Below are 12,144 nucleotides of genomic sequence, written 5' to 3'. Positions count from 1 at the left end.
ATACATTGCAAAGTTGAATGGTAAAAGAAAAAAGTAAAATCATAAGAGGCATGGTAGAATATCTTACAATGTAGTTAAATAGAACAAATCCAAATCAAAGTGGGATGATGGGATATCAGAAAATGAACAAGTTTGGAACAAATGTAGCTGAATGGAATAAAGCTAAATTAAAAAGAGGCAACATAATGTTTGCAAAATATAAAGCGTAATTAGATGTTGTGAGATGCATTTTTTTTTTTAATTCAAACATAGCCAAATTAATGGATAACGACATAAGGTATACTCAAATCTTGATGATGCAAAAATGATGCAAGTCAATGTTGATTTTTTTTTTTATATATAAAAGAAGAAAATGAGGAAGCAAACAAGCCGTATTTTGAAAGAAATTTTACCATGCCAAAATGAGAGATGATGACAACGTGTAATAGTTCTAGACTCAACTCTGGTGAGGTATTATCTGCTTTTACCCCACTGGGCTTTCAAGTTTATCCTATAAAATACGTCTCACTTAGTTGGAACCCAGATCCTCCTTATAAGTACAAGATCTCACTAGTACACATCTAATGTGGGACCAAGACACAGTGCTATGAGAGTGATGGAGGGAGAAGACAAACCTTAAGGTACAAATAATTTATATATAGAAACGTGCCTTTTTGCTATGTGCCAAACCATGACATGTTGTTGAGGTGCATTCTTACGAAAGACAATTCAATATTGGCTCTTCAAAGACAGCCCCTCCAATTTTGATTTCAAAAGAACGTAATTTTTAACCTCGAGCTTCATGGATACCAATTTTCTTTATCAATGCCTATTTTTGCTACTAAACCACCCCTAATTTGCCAACTAATTCTTGCTTTTGGTTCAAACTAATAGTATAAAAAGCTAAAAGGTGGTTGGCCCATTGTAATATTTAGATGGATAGAGATAGAATGATGCATGGTTAAAAGACTCTAGATATGACTTAAGGCATTGAGAGGGTTTCAATAGATGATGCAAATTGTTCAACCAGGAAATAGCAATTGTTATGTGAATAATATACTCTTGAAAGGTGCACTACACATTTTAATATTTGTACTATACATCATAAGCAGTCAATCATTGATGAGAATGGACTCATTAAACATGTAATGTAGGCTAACTCAAGGTTATAAAAGCATGGATATAACAGGCTCAACACCACATATGTATGAAGTTTCATAAAAAAGAAGAACTTTTAGATTAAATAATTGGCTACGTACAAGATAAGAGCATTCTACTCTATTTTTTTTTTTTCTAGGTTGCCTTTACAAGATTTTCAACCTAGGACACTCCACCATTCATAATTTTTCTTCTAGCTCTATTTTCTTCATTCTCAATCGAACATTCAAACTAGATGTTAACAATCATTTTTTTTGGGGGGGGGGGGGCGTGGGTGGACGTATGGGTGAATTATTGATTGATTGAGCAAATAATGAGCAAAAAAAAAAAATATTAAACGTAATTAACTAAGGTTGCCTATCTTTTCCTAACCTTTAGTGAGCATACTTTAGATTGGCCTAATTTTGGGCTTCAATTTCATATTAAGGGATTGGTTCACCTTTTCAAGGAGAATATCTAGTCAAATTAGGATTTATTTGATTGAATTTGGACAAGAATTGTGTCGAGAAAAATCTCTTTGGACATGAGAAGGAGAGCCCTTTTATTTTTAAGGGTATTTTGGAAAAATATTCTATTAGGGCAAAACCTAGCCCCTTGGTCCATTTAAGAAGACGAGAGAGAGAGAGAGAGAGAGAGAGAGAGAGAGAGAGAGAGAGAGAGAGAGAGAGAGAGAGAGAGAGAGAGAGAGAGAGAGAGAGATTGTACATTAATTTTGAGAGAAGGAAGCATAGGGTCTGAGATTAGGGTCTTTGGGAGTCTAAGTTGGAGAGAGAGAGAGAGAGAGAGAGAGAGAGAGAGAGAGAGAGAGAGAGAGCTTGAACCTAACTATAAAGGTCCTAAATAGGAACTTAGAGGAGGGCATCATAGATTGGACGAGAGAGAGTGTCACATTCTATAAGATATACTAGGGAAATTTGGGGCTTATACGGATGATTTGGATTCCAATTATGTGATGTGCCTTTTAGAGGACAAAATCATAAGGTAGTTGGTCAAAGTAGACAATATCTTGTCAGATTTGGGCTCGAAACCGTGACAACTGACAACTAGGATTTCTTAAGCCTTAGCTATTAAAGGTGGAACATGAACAGTGTTGGTGGCATGCCCCTACATGCCTACATGCATTCTTTTTTTTATTATTATTTTATTTTATTTTATTTTAATATTTTTAAATTAATTAAAATCCATAAAAATAAAAAATCTTTAAAAATAAAAAAATCTAGTTGTATTTTGGGTATTTATTCATTACTCTTTGTAAACTTATTATTAATATAATATCATTATTTTTATTTTATTGGTACTATCATTATTATTTAAGTTATAAATAATAAAGTTTCGAAAAAAAAAACACACACACACAAAATTACATAAAATATATATATTTTTTAAATTATATTTAGGGTTGTAGGATTCCTTTTGTGTAGGTTAAGGTTTCAATATTGTAAAAAACTCCAAAAATAAAATAGAAAAAAATTCCCTAAAAATCATAGAAAATTCTAAGAAAGTCCATTTAATTTTTTAAAAAAAAATTGGAAATTTTCAAAAATATCTAGACCCCCTAGGGCCTCTTTCTTATGCATTCAGTTTAAATTTTTCTTGAATGGTTTGCACATTTCATGTAATGCCCCGAACCCTTAAACCCGGTCTGGTGCGTTATACTTGATAAAATCCAAATAATCCATAAATCATTACATATATGCAACGGAAAACATAATCATAATTTCATAAATAAAATACCAGAGTTTACTATTTCTATCTATAATCCAAATTAACCATTCATCCACATGTATTCACAAATCCATATGCCCCCAAAAACTCATTCCACAAAATCAATATCCACATTCATTCCTTTCCCAACGGACTTAAAATATAAAACATAAAAACATAAACTTAGACTTTATACAACCCAACAGTATTATCAAAATATACCCTTTCTCTTTATAATCCTCAAAAATGCTATAAACCTTCGAGCTCTCTAAGCCCAACCTCTAGGATGTCCTGAAAAAGAAATATTCATATTCGGGTGAGACATATCTCAGTAAGGGAAGAAACAATATGTTAAAACAGCGCGTGACTAATATGAGATTATATAACAACGTAATATTTAACATTGAAAACCGATAACACAATTTCTAAAATCATTCTCTAAACCTAATCAATCACATACAAAAGATTTAACCCACGAGATTGCTTGAAGATAAGGGGTGATCACTCACTAAGACAAGTAGCATCCCTCTACTCTGATATTTAGGCAGCCCTAAGGTCACTACTGAAACATATCAGGGCACTTACCTTACTCAGTGAGCCCTCTAGTGTTAGATTGATCTCGTACTCACACAGTTCAAACAAAGGTTTACCAACGAATGCCTCGATAATAGGGAAATATGTCCGCCTATACAAGTAGGTTCTCTCTGCCTTAGTACGTTATGCAGCTATTGCCACATTTGAAGTTACTAGCGCACTCGCCTTGCTCAGCAAGCCCTCAAGTGAAGAGTACGCTCCTCCCAATCATAGCATGTTCTACGAGCATAGATACTTCTAATATCATAATACATTATTCTTTCTGTCATTATTCAACTCATGTTCATAGCTTAAACATTGCATTGCATTTCACTTTAAGTGACTTTTTCCCATTTACATCGTTCGCATTTCACAATTCATTCCATTGTCATTTCATTCAATTTTCATTTTATTCATTTGTACTACAGCCGCTCTTTAGCCATCATCAGTTAATCCACATAGAAATGAGCTAGAATCTGCTAACATGGCTCCTTTTAACTGTCATCAGTTAGTCCACATAGAAATGCACTAGAATCTACTAACACGGCTTTCAGTTATTATACATTTACATGGTTGCATTAACATACACAAGCAGTATAGCTCATTTCATATTTTATTCTCAATGCATTACTTACTTAACTTGCATCTCATACATATAACGTACATTTGTACAAAACTTACATTTACTCATGTCACATAATTTAACAATAAAATTCATACATATTCCTTATAAAATAAGCTAACTACATATTCCTTATAAAATAAGCTAACTCACATTTAGCATTTAAATACTGAAAATATAATTTCCATTTCGTACATAATTTCCCAGAAAAATACCTTTCACTTTCATCAGCTCATTTTCACATATACATAGCTAAATAAACGGTCATTGCCTCAGAAAGCATAATTCACATGGTTGGCATTTTAAAAACCCATACCAAAACATATACATAAGTATAAAATAATTTATTATCTTTTATTTCATAAAACTTGATTTAATATATAATTTCCCCTTACCTGACTTCTGAACTACGCCGGCAGTATCCCCGAACCGATACTCGCGGCGTTCACTTGAACCTTGAATCAAAACCCTAGTTTAGTCAGATATACCCCAAATAACCCATTATTTCAGCAATTTATCAACTTATAAGCCTCAAATAAAAATTTAAAGCCCCCAAAACTAAGAATCCAAGCCCTTACCTCAACTTAGGAGCGTTTCCCAAAAAAGCCCAATTTAAGAAACTGATCCATTAGATGTGTAGAGAATCTTCCCTAAAACACCGTAGCGACTTCCGTTTAGCGATTCAGACTAAATCCAGACAGAATTTGAAGAGAGAAGAGAGAGAAAATGACTTCCTCTAGAGAGAAATGAAAATTTCTTGAATTCTTCGTGTGGAAGCAACCTTGGATCCTTTTATAAATGCTGCTGCCACGTAGATTCGTCGATGAGAAGGCAAGATTCGTCGACGAACTACTGAAGAGACTTCATCGACGAGAACATACATTCGTCGACAAAATTCAGAGTTTAAAATTACTCTCTCAGGATTTCTTCGTCGATGAGGGACTGGAGTTCGTCCATGATCTTTAAAAGGACACTCATCGACAAAGACAGAACATTCATTGACAAAGCCTGCTGTTCCTTCCTCTAAAATCTTTCCTTTTTTCCCTATGATCCGTTAATCTATTTCATTTATTATATTTCCTAATTATTTTAATAGTTTTAATTCCTAGGTCATTACATTCTCCCCTCCTTAAAAAATTTCGTCCTCAAAATTTTACTAACTAATCACCCTTTCACATTACTTGAATTCATTTTCTAATTATAACTATAAGAACTAAGCATACATATCATTATATAAACCATTCAATCATTCTTCATTAAATTAAATCATCATTATCTTAAATATAATCTCATACCTGCTTCTCTAATGGCATCCTCCTCAGCTTGAAGTGTATACACTCGAGCTGGAGCACCTCTTCTTAACGATACCTGCTACTTTCCCCGATCCTAATTCTGCACAGATACCATAGACAATGGCTCCAGGCAATCTTTCCTAACATGTCATGGCTTGCCACACCAATAACAATTCGGAGTGCCAAACCACCATTTGCCCCTAGGCCTCTTATTACATTTTGGGCATACAGAGCCCACTGCTTCTTTTCCTTTCTTCCCTAATCCTTGACTGATCTCAGATTGAAAACTAGGTGGTGCAAGTCTCTTCTTCTGCTCTAAAGACTCAATGTTGCTCTGGATACTCTTCTCCAACACCGAGGTCTTATCAACTAGTTCTGAAAAACTCTGGACCTAGAACCCAGCCACCAGCTCATAGATTCTGCACCTTAGGCCTTTCTCAAATTTCCTGGCCTTCCTTGCCTCATTCAGAATCAGAATTGGTGCGAAGCGTGACAGCTCCACAAATTTCACTGCATATTCCACAATGGTCATCTCCCCCTAGGTCAGATTAGTAAATTCCTCAATCTTCTCCTCTCTGACAGATGAAGGAAAATACATGTCAAAGAACAGCTCCTTGAATCTCTCCCAGGTAAGAGCTATCTTTATCACCCTCTGATCCTCTAGTAGCTTTGCAGAAAGCCACCAGCCCTTCGCTTCTCCAGTCATCTTGAATGCAGCATAACGGACCTTCTGTTCGTCCGTGCAGTTGAGTACAACCATGATCTTTTCTATTTTTTGTACCCAATTCTCTGCAGTCACTGGATCAGGTCCTCCTGTAAAGGTCGGAGCATTCATCCTCATAAACTCCTTAATGTTGCAGCCCTGACCTACAGATGGACATTTTTGTTCTTTAGAATCCTTCTTCATCTCTGCCTTAACCTGACGGGCTATACCCTACAAAACCTTGGATGTATCAACATCCTCTTCACTAGAAGTATCAGAACCTTCCCTTTCTTCAACCTCTACATCCCTATCTCCAAAATCCATCCTGAAAAAGGACAGAGAAGAGATAAGAATTCCATATCATAACTTCAAATGACATAATCATTAAATTAAATACAATAAAAATCCAAAGTCTCCATATAAGGACCAATCTCGCAGCTAAAAAACATCACCGTCGATGGATTTACCATGGTTTTTTGAGACCATTGACTGAATCAGAAAATCATATAAGTCCGTCGAGTGATTTCTGCCTCCAAACTATAAGACAAAATCTTATACTTATCAACACCTAACCTATCCATCTCATATTTTCATCCTAACTCATTCCTATACTCTGGTATAAATTATTTCCTAAGTTCTCAAAATCTCAAAATCAATGCTCTGATACCAAAATGTAACGCCTCGAACCCTCAAACCCGATCTGGTGCGTTATACCTGATAAAATCCTGATAATCCATAAATCAATACATATATGCAGCGAAAATCATAATTTCCATAAATAAAATACTAGAGTTTATTATTTCTATCTATAATCCAAATTAACCATTCATCCACCTGTATTCACAAATCCATATGCCCCCAAAAACTCATTCCACAAAACCAATATCCACATTCACTCCTTTCCCAGCAGACTTAAAACATAAAACATAAAAACATAAACTTAGACTTTATACAACCCAATAGTATTATCAAAATATACCCTTTCTCTTTATAATCCTCAAAAATTTTATAAACCTTCGAGCTCTCTAAGACCGTCCTCGAGGATGTCCTGAAAAAAAAATATTCATATTCGAGTGAGACACATCTCAGTAAGGGAAGAAACAATATATTAAAACAGCATATGGCTAACATGAGATTATATAACAATGTAATATTTAACATTTGAAAACCGATCACACAATTTCTGAAATCATTCTCTAAACCTAATCAATCACATGCAAAAGATTTAACCCACAAGATTACTTGAAGATAGGGGTGATTACCCACCTATACAAGTAGCACCCTTCTACTCTGATATTTAGGCAACCCAAAGGTCACTACTGAAGCATATCAGGGCACTTACCTTACTCAGTGAGCCCTCTAGTATTAGATTGATCTCGTACTCACACAGTTCAAACAAAGGTTTACCAACGAAGGCCCCGATGATAGGGAAATATACCCGCCCATACAAGTAGGTTCCCTCTGCTGTAGTACGTTATGTAGTTACTGTCACATCTAAAATTACTAGCGCACTCGCCTTTCTTAGCAAGCCCTAAGGCGAAAAGTATGTCCCATCCAATCATAATATGTTCTACAAACATAGATACTTCTAATATCATAATACATTATTCTTTGTGTCATTATTCAACCATTCACATATGTTCATGTTCATAGCTTAAACAGTGCATTGCATTTCACTTTAAGTGACTCTTTCCCATTTACATCGTTCATATTTTACATTTCATTCCATTGTCATTTCATTCGTACTACAGCCGCTCTTTAGCCGTCATCAATTAGTCCACATAGAAATGAGCTAGAATCTGCTAACACAGCTCCTTTTAGCTGTCATCAGTTAGTCCACATACAAATGCGCTAGAATCTACTAACACGGCTTTTAGCTGTCATACATTTACCTAATTGCATTAACATACACAAGCAGCATAGCTCATTTCACATTTTATTCTAAATGCATTACTTACTTAGTCTGCATCTCATATATATAACGTACATTTGCACAGAACTTACATTTACTCATGTCACATAATTTAACAATAAAATTCATACATATTCCTTGTAAATTAAGTCAACTCACAATTAGCATTTAAATACTAAAAATATAATTTCCATTTCGTACATAATTTCCCAGAAAATACCTTTCACTTTCATTAGCTCATTTTCACATATACATAGCTAAATAAACGGTCCTAAACTTAGAAAACATAATTCACATGGTTGGCATTTTAAAAACTCATACCAAAATATATACATTTAAAAACTCATACCAAAATATATACATAAGTATAACATAATTCATTATATTTTATTTCATAAAACATGATTTAATATATAATTTCCCCTTACCTAACTTCTAAACTACGTCGATAGTATTCCCGAACCAATACCCACGGCGTTCACTTGAACCTTGAATCAAAACCCTAGTTTAGTCAGATATACCCCAAATAACCCTTATTTCAGCAATTTATCAACTTATAAACCTCAAACAAACATTTAAAACCCCCAAAACTAAGAATCCAGGCCCTTACCTCAACTTAGGAGTGTTTCCTAAAAAAGCCCAATTTAAGAAATTGATCTGTTATATGTGTAGAGAATCTTCCCTAGAATACCGTAATGACTTATGTTCAGCGATTCGGGCTGAATCCAGGCTGGATTTGAAGAGAGAAGAGAGAGAAAATGACTTCCTAGAGAGAGAAATAGAAATTTCTTGAATTCTTCGCGTGGAAGCAACCTTGGATCCTTTTATAAACGCTACTGCCACGTAGATTCGTCGACAAGAAGATACATTCGTCGATGAAATTCAGAGTTTAAAATTACTCTCTTAGGATTTCTTCGTCGACGAGGGACTGGAGTTCGTCCATGATCTCCAGAAGGACACTCGTCGACAAAGACAGAACATTCATCGACGAGGCTTGTTATTCCTTCCTCTAAAATCTTTCCTTTTTTTTCCTTATTATCCGTTAATCTATTTCATTTATTATACTTCCTAATAATTTTAATAGTTTTAATTTTCAGGTCATTGCATTTCATGTGAGTTTTGAATGCTCTTTTGCTTACTTTTCATCTATCTCTTAAATACATGTGTGTGGGATCCTATCACAGACAAGATTTTTTTGGACACTATACTTCTCTGTGGTCATTTATCTTGTTTACATCATCATGTAAATAGTAATATAGGTTTTATCTATTAAGTGTGTTTATGTCTTAGTGTTGAATGAGACTATGACCCCTTGATAAGTTTTATGTTTCCTAGTTTTAGAGTAAGAATAACATAGAAAGTTTTCTATGGGAGTGTAAGTGTTAAATAGTGGTCGTAAAACTCACAAGCATTTGGAAACATGTTTAGCCTATATGCTTCCTCACACATTGCTTATGGTGATGTTTAGAATGAATTACGTTGCTTTATTGTTACCATGTGACTCTTGTTTACTTGCTCACTACTTCTTCTTACTTTGCATTCAAACGTCGTGACTGTGTTATTGTGGTAAACCAAGGAACACTTTTGGTTGACTAGTTAAGTAAGAATGCTTTAGCTAGTTTCATCGACCTTTTAAAAGATGTGAAGTGTTTGGTCCATGATTTTTTCTCATGATGGGAAACACGTGGAATTGAATATATAGGCCTTTGTTTGACACTTTGAGGAGCAGTTAGTCTAGTAGAATTATCTGAAGTTCCCTTAGTGGTCATATTAGACTTTCTAGTCTTGTGTGCACGCTATTTGGTTCAGCTTTGTAACTTTAGTTTATTTCTTTACTTTGTTTACCATAGTTATCTGTAATTAATTTGACGACTGACTTCAAGGTTATGTTTGTGCATGCCTTCGAGGATGTTAAGGTGATAAAGGTCTCTATCTATATAAGGCTTGTCAACATTAAACTGCAAGGTAAATAATAAATTTGAAAATCATGAGTCAAAATCAATCCAATGATGGATCTAGGAACTATGTTTACACATGCTCCTAGGATGAGGTGAGGACAATCTTTATTTGTGCAGGCTTGTCCAATATTAAGATCAAAGTCTAGATCAGTTGATCTCAGAAAAATCAATCATCATTCATGGAATAGGTATGTAGGGACAATCACTAGACCTTCCCCTCAGAAAATCATACTCCTGAACCTGACTCTAGTAGTACATACCATGACTATTGGTCCCTTAACCCTAGGTTTTAGCTTAGAGACCAAGTGGTTTCTAGTAATCAAATAAGCTAACTACATTTAGTGGTGACTTCGTAGAACCTTAAAAAGACAAAATCAAAAGATAAAATATTTTTTGGATCACCATCCTTGTTGAGGCATCAAATCCTTATTTGCATGTGTTGACAAATTAAGGACTCCACTAGGGATGTTAGACAGTCGATCCAGGTATTTAGCCTATCAAGGCTTGATGGTTCTTTATAGTAAGATTTTGTATGTATAGCAAACATCTATGTGCTATGTGTTTATCTATTCATTGTTTGCTTATGGGTTGAAGCACTTTGTATTTTTCTTAAACATTTTTAACGCACATGTAGAGACCCAGTGAATTATATTAATTTAATAATAAGGAAAGAGAGAGAGAGCGAGAGAAAGTAAATTGAATTTGGAAATTCAACAGGGGTCTCGTCGACGAACACACTCAATGGGATCGTCGACGGGGACATGAGTCTCATTGACGAGAAGTTACCGAGAGACTATTTTCAGCTCTGAATTTCATCAACGAGAAATGAGCGTTCATCGACGAACTCCCTTTGTGGCCTCGTCGATGAAGTGACGTGGCTTGTCGATGAGTACATGTGTATAAATAGCCTAAACTCGATTTTTCTCTCAGAAATCACGCGAAGAACCCTCACTCTCTCTCTCTCTCTCTCTCTCTCTCTCTCTCTCTCTCTCTCTCTCTCTCTCTCTCTCTCTCTCTCTCTCCCCTACTCGTCCCCTCTCCCTTCTCTCAAAGATTTTGGGCCAGTCTTTTGCCGGTTCGATGATCTGAGGCCGCCACGACACTCCTGGGAAGTTTCTCTTCAAGTCGGCTGGAGTGGATCATTGGTGGGACTAACTTGGACTCCATCCCAAATTCAGGGTAAGACTTTTTATTTAGTATTTGGCTTTCCTACAGTTGTAGAAAATGTAATACTTGAAGAAATACTAACGTTTTGTTCAGGGAGATGTTGTTTTTAAGGTGTTGAACGAGGAACACCCTACGGGTGTATGATCACTCATTATAGGGGCTTTTCAGTAGTGAGGTAAGGGAGTAAACTAAAGTAGTAATTTTTCATGAAAATTATTATTATTTAATAGCAGATTAATTTTCGTAAAGCATGTATTATATATGAGCATATTTGTGAAAATGTATATTTGGGAAAATACTGCGGTTACACAGGAATATATATGTTACTATAAAATGTCAAGAAATGTGATTTCAGAACACAATTCATGATTTTATTCAGTCTGTGTGGTATGAATATTATTTTACACATTTTGTATTATGTTAAGTCAATTTTACATAAAAAAGCATGTTTCAGTTATTTTCAGGAATAGCATGATAACACAGTAAACTATGATTTCAGAATACATGATAAAAAGTACATTTATTCAGATTAGTATGTATGAAATTTTTGGTGCAAGACCATGATTGATAGCCGGCGCAAGGTCGTAGTTATGCATGTTTTCGATGCAAGGCCGTAGTTATGAATGTATTCGGTGCAAGGCCGTGACTATTTATAATATTACAGAATTCAGAAAAATGTTATCAATCTATTTATGCTAAAATAGTATATTATCCTATACTATATGTTATCAGAACCCGGATGATAGTTCAGATAAGTTATTAGGAGCACAGTACCATAGCTATACAATTCAGTTCAGTTTAGACTTGTGTTAACTGCCCCTGCTAGTAGAGGGGGTGGGAGATGGATAGTCAATGTGGCTTTCAGTGTAGAGTTGTAGACATCCACTTGGTAGTCCGAACCAGGGTGTGACAAGCCCATCATACTTACAAACATTTTTTACTCGGGAGTGGCTGGCCAGTCATTGTCGGGTTCCGCCTTCGGGCTGCACAACCCGTCATAGGGGGTAATACATGACATCAATTAGCTATTCATCCTGGGTAAATTTCAGAATTACTAGTTATATCAAATAATTTTA

This window comes from Malania oleifera, chromosome 8, assembly GCF_029873635.1.
Source record: "Malania oleifera isolate guangnan ecotype guangnan chromosome 8, ASM2987363v1, whole genome shotgun sequence".
Lineage (NCBI taxonomy): Eukaryota > Viridiplantae > Streptophyta > Magnoliopsida > Santalales > Ximeniaceae > Malania > Malania oleifera.
Note: the sequence above shows the minus strand (reverse complement) of the source record.